This window comes from Lissotriton helveticus, chromosome 4_1 (assembly GCF_964261635.1).
Source record: "Lissotriton helveticus chromosome 4_1, aLisHel1.1, whole genome shotgun sequence".
NCBI classification, from domain to species: domain Eukaryota; kingdom Metazoa; phylum Chordata; class Amphibia; order Caudata; family Salamandridae; genus Lissotriton; species Lissotriton helveticus.
In genome coordinates this window covers 1,120,602,681-1,120,618,100 of record NC_136063.1, presented here as the reverse complement: position 1 = coordinate 1,120,618,100, position 15,420 = coordinate 1,120,602,681, and positions in this window count along the sequence as shown.

Here is a 15,420-nt window from a genome sequence, read left to right as displayed (position 1 = left end):
TGGGGGACCTCTATGAGGACGGGGCGATGCTACCTTTCGACCTTCTGAGAGACTGCTTTGAGCTGTCGGGGGGGGACTTCCTCCTTCATGCGGCGCTAACGTCGGCAATCCGCAAGCACTGGAAGACGGGTATGACGGAGCCGCCACTGTCTCTGGGATGCCAGTACGTGGTGATGATGGCGGGGACGGTCAAGGCAGTCATGTGTCTATACAGACGCATGGTCTCGGAGACTGTTGCTCCTCTGCTGTCCCTGAAGACGAAATGGGAAGCGGATCTGGCGGTGAAGATCCCTGACGAAGCGTGGACTGGCATTGTGGCACGGGCCCGAAGCGGAACGCGCAACGCTAGATTTCAGCTGATGCACTTCTATGTCCTGCACAGGGCCGACCTGACACCTGACAAATTACATAAATACTTCCCAACCCATCCGGCGGCCTGTCCGCGATGCCCGGCAACCTTAGCTGATTTCCAGCACATGTTCTGGTCCTGCCCAGAGTTGGGTTCCTTTTGGCGGGAGGTAGTGGACACCCTGAGGGAGGTTACGGAGAGGGACTTGCATTTATCCATGGCACACTGCATCCTACACTGGTTCCCACACACATCAAAGAACAAGATTACTAGCAAGTTCCTGGACCTGGGTCTGCTCCTGGCGAAGCGGGCCATAACATCCCAATGGAAGGCGAATAGGGGCCCTGGGATGGAGAGGTGGAAGGCTGAGCTGCTCAAATGGGCCCGGTGTGAAGGAGAACTCCGTATGCAGGCTGCGCTTAGAGCAGATAATGACGCGGCACTGGAGAGGGCCAGGGCATGGGAGGGGCTGATCTTAGACCTCACACTTTTGGGCCTGGAGGAGGAGGACACCCCGGCACATAGCCCTGCCCCGGCGGACCACTTGCCCAGAGAGGTAGTGACCTAGGCTCCCTCCCTTGTTCCCCTACTTCCTGAGTGAGGACTACGAGTTGTTTGTTGATTGCTCCTGATGACCTACTTCGGGACTGAATTGGTCGGGATGAATGTGATCTGGCACTGGTGATGAGCTGGCACGTCTGGGGGGGTGGGGGCAGAGTTGGGGGAAGGAGGGATAGTTCTGGAGGAGAGGAAGGGGTTTGGGGGAGTAGGGTGGGTTGGGGGGGTGGGGAGTTCTTGCTCAGACGTGTAGAAGAGGACTTCCTGATTTTGCTGGGCAACGCGTTTAGGAGGGGGAGCGAGAGGACCGGAAAAGCAGCACTGTCATTTCCCAGAAAGCTGGTAACAACTGATCCATGCTATTCCACCCTACACACGTATTTATCTGCTATTGCGCTGCTCGACCTCCGGGGTGTGAGCTAAAGAGCTGTGTAGCACGTATATTGAAAATCTATCAGGGGAATGATCACCAGTGGAAATGACACATGTGATTTGAATGTACCACTAACTTTGCTGCAATAAAAAGATATTTACAAAAAAAAATGGATGGGATGAACGAAAAGGGAAAGGAGGGTGTAAGTAAGTGTGGAAGGACGAGCGAGTTAAAAGTAATGATGACTGGCAAAGAATGATACGTGTTTGATTGCTGCCCTAGATGGCTAGGAATATGATGCATGGCCAGTTGAAGGATGAAGCAAGGATGGGTGGAAGGAGAAAGGGAAGAGGACTGCCTGGGTGGGTGAAACAGAAACTGTATGTGTGCGCAATATATCCTTTGTTTGAAATTCAAATGCAAGTCAAGCATGGATGCATGGCTTGCGGTTGCCAAAATAAAATGAAAATGTTGTTTTCCCGTGAGAAAAAGTAAGGTTTGTCCAGTTGAGACATTAAGAAGAATGATTGACATTTACTTTGAATGGATGGATGCCTGGATCATGGTACTATCTGACTCAGATAGCATATGTGTATGTAGAGAGAGTAGACGGTCAATGGATGAACTAAGTGTTACTTTGAAGAGCATGTAACACCGCACCCGCACGTCCGTTCCAGTGTAGGAAAGGCAAGGGAAAGAAGTTGTAATTTTTCCGAATACCACTATGAATAGTAGCAGTAGTTTTTATTGCAAGCAAAGCATATATCCGGCGATTACGGGGGCCACTCACTACCTCTGTTAATAATTTTAGTACAACTCTGTCATTCATGTGTGGCCTATCAGTGTTCACTCAATAAAAAACAAAGCACCTAAAGTCATCCCATATGTAAGCAAATACATATCCGGTGAAGGGATAGATGATCATATTATTTATCTTCTTCATTTTCCTTTTCTAGTAGTCATTGGCACTGCAGGGTGAAAGTTAAATTAATTAAGCAGTAGCCCTTGTAACAGAGTATTCTCAGTGCCACCCGTAATAGAAAAGTAAGAGCTTCCCCACCTGCATGTACTGGACTGGTACAGTAACGCAAGCCTGTGTCATCATGGCGTGCGTCTGTTTTTCTCGGGTGCAACTTGACTGCGCTGGCATTATGCCGGCTTCCAGAAGTTTACGTACCAATTTCGCTAAACAAGAGAGAAGAAGAAGAATAAGACTGGTGTACTGTCATAGTCGACTCTAATGTAGTAAGTCCATAGTGCTCGTAGAATTGATTCCTGAAACTCCCACTAATGTTAGAGCAAGGCTGAAGAAGTGGGAGGTTAGATAGATACAGGCCACAAATGTTATGTACTGTGCTTGCAAGTTGCTAGTTCTACTGTGACACAAATTTCTGCTGAATTATTTCGTGGTAATCTTAAAGAGCATTGGTTACAGACTATGTCTTTCTTTCTTCATATAGATGCTCCTTCAAAACTGTCACGGAAGGAGCTGGCTAGACGGGCCCGGCAACGAAAGCTGGAGGCGACTGTCACCGAATATCGGCGGCTGGTGGCCCAGGAGGAGGAGGACACGCAGTCGACCTCCACAACATCCACAGCAACAGCTGCATCCTCCTCCCTGGGTCAGCCAGTCAGCGCAAGCCTCCAGCGGTACGGAGCCCTGGTACCGCAGCCACCCGCCACCGCCAAGCAGCCAAAAAATCAGCTGCCCCCCACAGCACTTCAAAGGCACGCGTGCACCGCCTAACCCTCAGGGTGTCATACCTTGAGCAGGAGCAGAAGAAAATGAAAATCCTGCTCAAGAACCTCCGCAAGGAGCATGACCACCTGGCCAAAAAAGTACACCGCCGTCGGCATTAGAGGAGGAGAGACTGTCCCTTGCCCCTTTTTTAAAGACTTTTGGGGGGTGGGAATTGGGAGTTGGGTTTTTTGGACTATGGGGACTTTTTATTTCACGGACATTCTTTGGGGTTAGGGAGGGGGGTGGGTCTGGTCTTGCGGGATAGTTTATTTTTGTTAGGGATATAAATAATTATTACTTTCAACTTAAACATAGCATACGTGTTTTTACTGCAGTTGAGGCTGGGGGGGTTTAACTGTAAGTTTGTTTTCCTGAAACTTAAGTGGCTTCTTGATTCAAATTTTTTAAGTAACTGCCCAAATGTTTACAAAACTAAGTGCCTCTCACAGAGTTAGTGAATTCAATTGTCCTAGGACTTTACTAGTACCACCATCAGTCTCTCGTCTCTCCTACTACTCCATTATTCTTCCTCCCCCCAAACGCTTATCTTACCTGTAATTCGTGTTTGAAAATAGGGCTAGGCACAGGGCTGGCTGCATGGCAAATGGCGATTAAGGTTGGCAATCCTGGGCGGATGAAATGGCATCATTGCGGTGGTACCAGTGGTGGTACACAGTGGCAGTTGCAGCATATGAAAAAAAAGAAAATGAAACCTTGATTGGCCTGAGCGGAGCATTAGAACGGTACGATAGATACTATAGCATGTGACAGTACACTAGAACAGTGCCATAATGTAGCCTTACAAATGCTAAAGTATTGAAAGTATAACTACTACTTGCGTGGAATTTGACATTGGCTACTACTACAAGAAATAGTACTTAAGGTGAAGGACACAGCAGCGTAATCATTTGCCACGTGTAGGAGGAGGATGTTCTTGATGATCAATCCAGTTGATGGTGCCCATGAAAATCTACTTTGATTTGCCAATAGTCATGGGTCTGTGTCAAGCTGAGTAAGAATATATCCTCAGATTCCTTCACCAGCCTTCAAATGTAATTCATTTTCTGTTGCTATGACCCAGCAAGTGTGTGGAATTATTGCTGTCGTTTACTCACACATCAATGAAAACCACACAGCCCGGGGGAAGAGGGTTAGGGTTTGGAAATTGGATGGGAATGGTGTTTTTTGGGAAAGTTTTGTTGAGAGAAGAAAAAAAAAGCACAGCATGTACAAACAACAAATGAAGATAAACAAATCTTTGGATACGAAGCTATCCATAAATCTTTTAAGTGATATAAAGGAAGGGCATGCACTACTGCATGCATCAAGTTGTTTGCTAAATGGGTAGGTTACTGAAAAGTAAGTAGTACTTTCTACAACGTACTAACTATGAATGAAAGAATGCGACAGTACAGGGCTGCAGTAATTATGCGTTTTCACTTGCCTATCTCTGCACTCAGAGAAACACTTCGTACATTAAATTAGTTTGAAAAATAGCAAAGTAAAACCTACACAATGGCTGGAGGGATGAATTTAGAAGCAGAGAGCAAAGAAATGCAGAGTCACACTCATAGAAGTTCACAGCAATAATATTACTTAAAAGATAAGTAGAAATGAATGGATACTGTTACTGTATGATGTTGTTGTTGTCCTGTTGAATTTGGGAAGTTGCATGCATCCAGCCATTCCTCTTATTTGCGGTACTCCTCCATTCCATCTGACGCTCCGTCGATCAATGTTGGTGACCAGAAGACACCCTGTCCACTGTCTGCCTGGCGGATGCTGAATTGCGGCTCGCTAATGTGAAGCCTGACTTCATCCTTTTACCGAATGCACAGGGTGAAAGCTGCCCTGTAAATGTTGATGGAAAAACAGGAAGTGATATTAAAACACCACTGAGAAAAAAATAAAAGGTACGTACGCGGTGTAGTGCAAAAATTCACACTTTCAGTTTCAGAATCGACAGTACAATAGTTTTGAAAGGGCGTACTCTGTGTCTCCTTTTGAAGGATAAATAAGTATGGGTGAATTTTGCGGATCTTTCCCCTCAAGCTAGGTGTACTGTAAACTGCGATTTTAGAACAAAATTAGACCTTCCCAGCAGTGCTCCCGGACCCTTAAACCCAGTCGCAAAAATGTAGAAGACCCCCCAAAAAACTTGCGAAACTGCTATCTGTCTGAGGCCTAGTGGAAAATGGTGACAAAACGTACTTTGAAAGTAAAGTAGGCCCAAATCCCCCCTTTTCCACCATGGATTTTCTTCAAACCACTTGCAACCAAAATTAGACATTTCTCGACAAGTGCTCCAAGAGTAGACCCCAGAACGCAGTTGACAAAATCTCGAACATCCCCAAACACATGCACTACTGCTAACCCTAACGAGCCCTAAGTTAAAAATGGTGTGAAACTCTTTCGTCAACTAGGCCAAAACGCCCCTTTCCCACCATGGATTTCCTTCAAACCACTTGCACCCAAAACTAGGCATGCCCAGCATTGCTCCAAGACCCCCCAAGACCCCCCAAACACCAGGACCCCCCCAAGCAGCCCCCCAAAAACACGAAAGTGAGCAAAATCGCTGAAAAGTGAAAAACTTTTTCACCATGGATTTTCTCCAAAACACTTTTATCCGGTATTAGACCTTCCCAGCAATGCCCCCAGACCCGTCAACCCACCCGCAAAAAAGTAGAAGAACCCCAAACAGGCAAAAAGCAAAAATACAAAAACGGGGACTTAGAAATATTTAGGCCTAGTTCCAAAATCACTCCATGCGTGCTCTGCAGCTAGGCCCTAACTCCCCTTTCCAACCATGGACTTTCTTCAAACCACATGCAACCAACATTAGGCATGCCCAGCATTGCTCAAAGACCCCCCAACCCCCCCCCCAAACACCAGGAACCCCCAAACAGCCCCTCAAAAACAGGCAAGTGGGCAAAAACAGGAAAAAAATGTCGCCAGGGATTTTGTCAAAACGACTTGATTCCGATATTAGACCTTCCCAGCAATGCCCCAAGACCCGCCAACCCACCCGCCAAAAAGCAGAAGACCCCCAAACAGGCAAAAAGCAAAAATAAAAAAACGGGGACTTAGAAATATTTAGGCCTAGTTCCAAAATCACTCCATGCGCGCTCTGCAGCTAGGCCCTAACTCCCCTTTGCCACCATGGATTTTCTTCAAACCACTTGCAATCAAAACTATGCATACCCAGCGTTGCTCCAAGATCCCCCAATACCCCCCAAACAACAGGAACTCCCCCAAGCAGGCCCCCGAAAATACGAAAGTGAGCAAAAACTCTGAAAAGTGAAAAACTTTTTCACCATGGATTTTTTCCAAAACACTTTTTTCCGGTATTAGACCTTCCCAGCAATGCCCCCAGACCCGTCAACCCAGGCGAAAACAAGTTTTTTTTAATGTTATTTTTTTTAAATTTTTTTATTAACAAGACCTTTATTGTTGACATGCGTTCAGAGTACACAGCTTATTGCCCACAACCTTAGATAGGCCGGCAGCATGACGTTTTCGTTAAACAACAGTTGGTGGGTTACACAGCAAGTCGCCTACAACCACTTTGGGCCGGCCACGTTATTGATGTTTCTTAATTATTTATTTTGGTCTCGTTTTTTTTTTACTGTTTTGTTCTTTCCTTTAACTAACATTTATTTAACATAACTAGATCAGCCCACTACAGCATTTCGCACTCAACCCTACAAAAGAAATAGCCTGTAATAGTCAAAACCTCTATACATCAATTATAGTCATTAAGCCATGTGCCGTTCAATCCTCCAATTGTGTGTTTAAGTAATTCGTGAGATAGGTCCAGTAATCCTTGGGTCTGGATCTAGCGGGAAGTGATTCCTCGTATGTACTAAGTGTATCTTGACAATAGGACATGTCTCTCAACCACTGTTTGACTTGAGGTATGTTTGGGCTGTCCCAGCACATTGAGATTCTGCGTTTGGCCAATAGTAATGCTATTACACAAAATTTACGTTTTGTGGCCTTTACATTATGTAGTATTCCCAGGAGACAGTTCGTGATTGTACATGTCAGTTGCACCCCTACCATGTCTGTCAGTTTTTCCATCACCACCACCCAGTAGGCCTGTATCTTCGGACATTTCCATGCCATATGAATAAAATCCGCTTGGTCCTGACCGCATCTCTTGCAACGCGACTCCTCGCGTAGGCCATATCTATATAGTTGGGCTGGTGTATAGTATACCTGGTGTAGGTATTTGAAATGGATTACACGTAAATTGCCGTTTGGCGTGAGCATTGTTGTGAGAGTGCATGTGGTTTCCCATTCTTTTTCTGTGAGGGGAGTGTCGAGTTGTTTGTTCCACCTGTGCAGTGCCCTAGTCGCCCTGTGATCTAACTCCGCCTGTGCTTGTACATATAAACGTGAAACCAAATGTGACGTATTTGGGGAGGTGATCAATAGTTGTAGGGTGTCTAGAGTCGGTGGTTCTGCCGGGAAGGTCGGGTAGTGCTGTTTTAACACCCCTTTGAGTCTGTGAAGCGTGAAGCGGAATAGCAGTGTCGGATTCTGAACAAAGGCTAAGTCTTGATCCGTAATGAAGGTACCGTCTTTATAGATATCACCCATTGTGCATAGGCCTACTTGCTGTAAGATGTTCATGCCCACTTCTTCATTTGTGACAGAGAGATTGGGGTGGTGATGTAGGGGTAAAGCCGGAGCATAGAGTGGTAGTTTGCGCATCATTTGGCCTAGTGTTCTCCAAGCTGAGTTTGTAGTGTCTATCGTATTTATGTCATTGTGATGAAGCGGGGGTCTTATGTGCGTGATTATGGCATCCAGTGGGACTGGAGCAGCGTCTCCTTCTTCCACCGCCACATGTGTTAGATATGGGGTGGTGTGGTACCAGTGTGTTGCGTATTGGACTTGAGCACACAGATAGTATAACCAAAAGTTTGGTACGCCCCAACCTCCTTTGTGAACGGGCAGTGTTAGTATATCTAGTTTGATTCGCGCTTTCTTGCCTGCCCATATTAGCTGCAGGACCATGGTCGTGATGCGTTTGAATACCTCCCGTGGAGGTTGAATCGGGATATTGTTGAAAAGGTATAGGAGTTTAGGGAGTATCACCATTTTTACGATCGCCATCCTATCTGCTATTGACAGCGGGAGTTGGATCCACCTCTTGACCCTTTCTTCTAGCGTGTCAATTGCCCTACCATAGTTGGTTCGTATGACCACTTCCGGGTCACGATGAAACCAAATGCCCAGATATCTTATAGGGTCAGTCTGCCATTCTAGTGGATATTCAGACGTGTATTGTTGCGTGGAATCAGTTAACGGAAATATAGATGATTTATCCCAGTTTATCTGTAAGCCCGAAAACCCCCCAAATTTTATGTATACTCTTAAGAGTGGGTCCAGATTAACAGACGGATCTTTAACGTATAATAGCATGTCATCGGCATATAGCGATATATGCAGTGGTCTGCTAGGGAATTGAAGTGCCAGGTGGTGGTGTTTCTGTCTTACTATGCATGCTAGTGGTTCCAGTGCCAAGGCGAATAGCAGGGGAGATAGGGGGCAACCCTGCCTCGTTCCTCTCTCTATATTAATGGCGTCCGATACATATCTGTTTATTTTAATTCTAGCAGTTGGTTTGGTGTAAAGTAATTGCACCCATTGAATAAAAACCTTGGGAAAGCCCATCCTGTGGAGAATAGTTATCAAATACGACCATTCGATGGTGTCGAACGCTTTCGCAGCGTCTAGCATGATTGCTGCTGCTTTCGTGGTCGGTGTGAGGTAATGTGCTGTAGCAAATAGTGTTCTTGTATTATGCGTGGTGTTGCGAGATGGGATGAATCCCGATTGGTCGGGTAGGACTAGTGCGGTCATGAGTGGTTGTAAACGGGCAGCTAGAACTTTAGCCAATATTTTGGAATCTACATTTATCAGGGACAAGGGGCGATATGAGTGGCAGGCGTCCGGGTCTTTACCCGGTTTGAGGAGCGCTATTATCATCGCTTCGCGCAGTGTGGTTGGAAGTATCTGCGCTTCTAGTGCTTCCCCGAACATGTCGACTAGATATGGAGACAGAGCGTCGCTGAATGTTTTATAGAATTCACATGTGAATCCATCTGGGCCCGGCGCCTTGCCGTTCGGTAGTGACTTTATCACATCTTTAATTTCCTCCCTCGTAAGTGGTTGGGCTAGATACTGCCGCTGATTATCAGACAACCATGCTATAGCGATGTCATCCAAATATTGCAGCGTTTCCCGTTGCGTAGCAATCGGTCGCGTCGTGTATAGGTCCTGATAGGTTTGTACGAAGCTTTGTAGTATGCCTGCTTGATCAGTGTGTGTTACTCCCTCTGCCCCAACCACCTTCGTGATTATATGTGGTTTGCGCCCAGTGCATATTTTAGTAGCTAAAGCTCTGCCTGGTCGGCCTCCTTCTCCGTACGTTCTAGCCACATGTCTTTTGCTTAGATACTTAATTTCATCTGCTGCAAATTTTTGATGTTCGGTGAGTGTGTCTCTAATTGTACTTAGAATGGCTGGAGATGGGGTTATCTCATATTGGCGTTCTAATGTTCGGAGTGAGGATTCACAACGCGATATTTGTGTTCTGATGTCTTTTAGAATACCAGCAGTTGTGCCGATGCAAACCCCTCGTATTGTTGCCTTGAATGCTTCCCATAGAAGCCCAGAGTCTTCTGTGGTTGCGGCATTAAGTCGGAAGTATTCTTCAATCGCCTTCCCAATGGTGTCCACATATAGGGGATCTGTGAGAGCGGTTGTATTGAAACGCCAACTGTATGGCGGTGGTATATAATCCGGGATGTTTAATGACAGTTTGACGGGGTTATGGTCTGACAATGTTTTGGGCATGTGTGTTATGTCGTGGGTCCATAGTAACACGTCTACTGAACCTAGCCAGTAATCTATTCTTGACCAGCTACCATGTTGTACTGAGGCATGTGTAGCTTCACTGACCTCCGGGTTACGCTCTCTCCATATGTCTCTTAGGGACAGATCGTGTATGATATCTAGCAGTTTGGTTCTGGCCCGTGTATGGCGTTCTGTCGTGTCTCCTGATCTGTCAACTTCGTCGTTTAGCGCTATGTTAAAGTCGCCTCCCCATATTAGTGTTTGATCAATATCAGTGTTTAGATGTTGCCAGATGTCCTGAAAAAACTCCGGCGTGTCTATGTTGGGGCCATATGTGTTTACCATCATCATCTGACGGCCTCAAATTGTACCCCTTAGTATCACGTATCTACCATTAGTGTCCAATGTTACCTTATCAATCCTGAAATCCGTGCCTTTTTTGACCAGAATAGAGACTCCCCTGGCGTAGGATGAGTATTTGGAGCAATGTGTCGACTCGGCCCATCGCCTCCCCACCTGTGCATATGAGTGGGGGGATTCATGTGTCTCTTGGAACATGACAATGTCAATGCGCCATCTGTCCAGACAAGCAAATATGTGACGTATTTTGTTCGGGTTCGTAAAACCTCTGATGTTCCAAGACAGGACATTTAATGTTCGGTGTGGAAAGGTAGTACTAGTCATCGATACTGCTCCTAGCATCTAGTAACGATATCACCCTCTGACACTGGAGGGTCCACGGCATATTATAGTAATATTGTATTAGGTTTCTGTGCACATTGTGATAACAGTGTTTCGGTTGGCTATAGGCAATGCATCTCAAGTAGTCTGATCTATAAATAACAGTAACAGTCCCCCCTACCTCCCCCCACCCCACAACAGCAGCCCAATCCTGCCGATGCCATACCCACAGTAAACAACCCAATTGCATAGAAACTTTGTCGGGGAACACCCATTGGGGGGTCCGCCTGGGCTACACATCCCCATCCGGACTAGCGGATGTGGACGGCATTAATGTGTTATACAGCTACGGTATTGCGGCATTACAGATCTGGTCGGCATACAAGGTCGGCATCATCTCTGATATGTAGTAATGTCACAGGACCATCCGCACCACACCTGTTTTACATACATAATGTTGTTCCCAGTTACAAGTGGGTGTAATATACATGGCTGTGTATCTGGTTACCCAGTTATACCATTAGTGTATGGTGTGTAGCACTACAGCTCTTGCAATGCGTATGTAGTCTTGTAATCCTCCTCAAGAACTGTACGACAGGTGGGATACGTCTACACAGTAATTATTGTTGCCGCAGTGTCCAGTGTAGTGTGCCATGCCACATAAAGCAGTTAACGCTTGTGGCTATCTGTGTAGTACAAAGCACCTGGGTGTATGGTGTGGATGTAGACTGCAATATCTATATATTTGTATTATGGTTAAACATTCTACTCTTTTTCCCCCCATCCTTTCAACAGCCAAGAACCAGTGATCATCAGTAGTGTTGTATTAGGGAGATAAGCAGCACTGCCCTTGATGAGTGGTATTCGTAGTTCATGCCAACACAGTCTGCGTTAGAGTCTTTGACCAGTTTGCTCCTATTACAACGTTAGTCTTATATTGTGGTTGGAGCTGTACATGACCTTAAAACTATAAAAGTCTGTCGATACCAGTTGGTACAAGCATCTTATTTACCACATTAGTTGGATCTGCATAAACAACGTATCGGTGTAGACAATACAGTGGCAAACCATTGTGGTGCATGACAACCAAAAAAAGCGACAACTGTAATAAGCAAGGTAAACTATAATGTGTTCTCTCCACACAATCCCTACAGAAGCGGCCACTCTTAGCGGCCTATGTCAGCCAATTGTAGTAGACCACGTACTTGTTACCAAAATAAGAGGAAATATCGTTGAACATACCTAGACGTGTGGGCAAATATGTAGAATAGCATACCATGCCTGGTTGAACTACGACACATTAACTTAACGTTAAACTTACCCTCCTCCCTCACAAACTAACTCAGCATGTTGAAACAGTGGATAAACCCTATGTAGGTGCAGTACATCCCTCTAGGCATGTACTATTGGCATTGCATAGTATGACATTTCTGTCGTCGAGCAGCTTTTTCCCACAGTGTATAAGTACTGTCGCCGTAGACAGATCGCAGTTTGTTTTGTGGCCATACTATAGTTCATGCAACGAGTAGTTCAAATGGCCCATGTGTTACATCCATAAAGTTTACACCCTTACTGATATGCCATAGTTAGGTACATCCTGGACCTACCCCTAGATATGTCAACATTTTCTGTCGTCCCATTCGTGCGATGCACAATAAGGTGCCAGTGTCACTTAAGCAAGCCATCCTTACCGCAAATGCTCACAGGGGCAAAACATCTACACTGTCTGCTGTCAGTCGTCTTCTGTAGCCTGCTGCTGTCTTTGACGTTCTTTGCGGTGGTTGAGAATTTTCTTTATGAAATCGTTCGCCGCTTTAGGAGTGGTGAGTAGTGTGGACTGGCCTTCCCAGGACACCTTGAGACGTGCGGGATAGAGCATGGCATATTCTATTCGTAATTCTCGCAGTTTCGCCTTGGCTCCGTTGAATTCTCTACGAGCTTGCTGTACCGCCTGCGTATAATCAGGATAAAATTCGAGTTTGTTGTTTTGGAATTGAAGATCTTTTTGCTCTCGAGCCATACGCAATATTGCGTCTCTGTCGCGGTAGTTTAAGATGCGGGCCACTATTGGTCTCGGTGGAGTACCTGGAGGTGGACGTGGTGCCAATGTTCTATGTGCCCTTTCCACTATGAAGACTTGAGATAGTTTCTCTTTGCCGAATAGAGTTAGGCACATGTCTTCCACATAAGTCTCTATGTTGCCCATGTTTGTTGATTCTGGTACGCCCGCTATGCGCACGTTGTTTCGGCGCGATCTCGCTTCCAAATCCTCTGACTTGGATCGAATCACCTCTAGAATCTTCTCGAAACCTGTGCATTTAGATGTGTTTGTTCGCGATGTATCCTCCACTGCAGATATCCGTGTCTCTGCTTCGTCCAACCGCTCGTCATGACGATCTACTTTTGCTGCCATGGTGTCCATGCGTGATGTTAGGTGATCCATTTTGCCGTGCATGTCTTGCAGGCTATCTTGTATTGCTTTTAGCATTGCCTCCATACCCTTGGGTGTCGATTGCTCTGTTTCCGCTTCAGTGTCTGAGTTCGGGTGCTGTCCCCTGTTAGCACGCCGTTTCTCAAAGGTAATCGTTGGTTGCTGCTTGTCTGGTTTCCCCATTTTGACAATACGTCCCCAGTTAGCGTGATGGTGCGTTGGCTTTATTAGTTATTCCCGATCTACAGGCGTGGTATGTTGATTGCGCCCCACGGAGCAGTGTTGAGTTGCAGAGCAGTGAGTGTCGTAGAGTCGAACACAGGTTCCTCTGCACTCGCAGCCAAGGTTGTATCGTCTGGTGAATGCCCGGGCGCCGTTCTGTAAGTTAGGTCAGTGCTTCGCGCCTTTTTTGAGTCATGCGTGTGGAGGTAGCGATTGGGGGATGGTTGCGCGCATTCCTGCCTCAATGTGTACTGTCCTTATGATCAGGATGCACAGTCAGCACACAACGGCGGTCGAATATGGCGCGCCTGCTTCCCAAAATATTTACAATACGTGTAGTGAGGAATGTTTGCCACTGTCCCTTTGTCGTGAATCTCCGAGTCCTCTACAGTTCCTTGTGTGCCACGTACAGATATTGTCTCTGTGTATTAATGCGTGATTTAATGCAGTGGCAGTGATGCATTGGTTGGTTGTGCTTAGGCTGAGTCATGGTGCATCATACGATATTGATGACAAGTTGGCATTGACTCCATGCTACTTCTTGGGATCATTTATTTTGTTGCGTGTATCAATATTGAGCTTATTCAGTGTGTAACCAGGCACAATCGTGTACAATAGCGTCGCTCATTCATGCACTCTGTAGCGCATATATTACACGTTCCTCCGTGTGTCCCAAAGCCCACCAGTAGCGCCTATCAGTAATGCTGCAGCAGGCAGATCGTGATCGTAAAGGGCGTAGAAATCGTTTAAATTATTCATGATTCATGTAATATAACCTGCCAGTTCGTGCGCATGCTATCCGAGCAGCAGCTGCAATCCTGGCGCCGGTATTCAGTTGTATAACCTAGGGCGCCGCCATCTTAGCTATCATGTTCGCGCCTGTAGGTTCCCAATTTCTGTAAAACGCAACCGTGTTTAATTATGTCTCTCCTTGCGGCGCTTACATTAGTCATCACAGTTTAGGTTGTCACATACGCACAATTCCTCCTGTTATGCAGGCGAAGCTCCGATATGAAGTTTGGGCGGGCACCGTAGCTTAACTAAGAACCGCCATTTCAAACAGTGTCTATGACCATTTAACGAACTTTGCTGCACGGACAAATTGGTAGCCTTTATATTTCCCCCTTATGCCGCAGTGCAGTACAAATCTGTATTCCGGCAACAAGTTTTACCTTGCTCTGGTCTGTGTGGTGATTTCAGACGCCGGTCGCGGTATCCGTTCCTCCGCAGTCGCCATCTCGCCTGCTCCGGCCGCAGTCTACAGCAACCTTTTCAACCAGATTTTCCACGGTTACACTTGGGGTACAGCCTTAAGATGCATACCACTGTGCGCCGCTGACTTTCCGCCGCACGATTTTCGGCGTCAGTATTGTGATCCGTAGCAGTAGTAGCGTGAATTCCAGCAGATTATGGTCCGTCCGGCGGAGCTGGTTGATTAGCCAGCCATCCCGCAGTGCGCCCTCTAGCGCGCCCTCAGGCGAAAACAAGTTTAACACCCCCAAACAGCCAAAAAGCAAAACCGGAAAAACTCACACTGAACAATTTAGGTCTCATTCCGAAATCACTCCAAGCACGCTCTGCAGCTAGACCCTAACTCCCCTTTTCCACCATGGATTTTCTGAAAAACAAATGCAATCAAAATTAGACTGTGCCAGCAGTGCTCCCAGACCCCGAAACCCACCCCAAACACCAGGAACCCCCCCCAAACAGCCCCCCAAAAACAGGCAAGTGAGCAAAAACTGAAAACCACTTGATTCCGATATTAGACCTTCCCAGCAATGCCCCAAGACCAGCCAACCCACCCGCAAAAATGCAGAAGACCCCCAAACAGGCAAAAAGCAAAAATACAAAAACGGGGACTTGGAAATATTTAGGCCTAGTTCCAAAATCACTCCAGGAGCGCTCTGCAGCTAGGCCTTAACTCCCCTTTCCAACCATGGATTTTCTTCAAACCACTTGCAACCAAAATTAGCCATGCCCAGCATTGCTCAAAGACCCCCCAACCCCCCCAAACACCAGGAACCCCCTCAAACAGCCACCCAAAAACAGGCAAGTGAGCAAAAACGGGAAAACATTTTCACCATGGATTTTGTCAAAACCACTTGATTCCAATATTAGACCTTCCCAGCAATGCCCCAAGACCCGCCAACCCACCCGCAAAAAAGCAGAACCCCCCCCCCAAACAGGCAAAAAGCAAA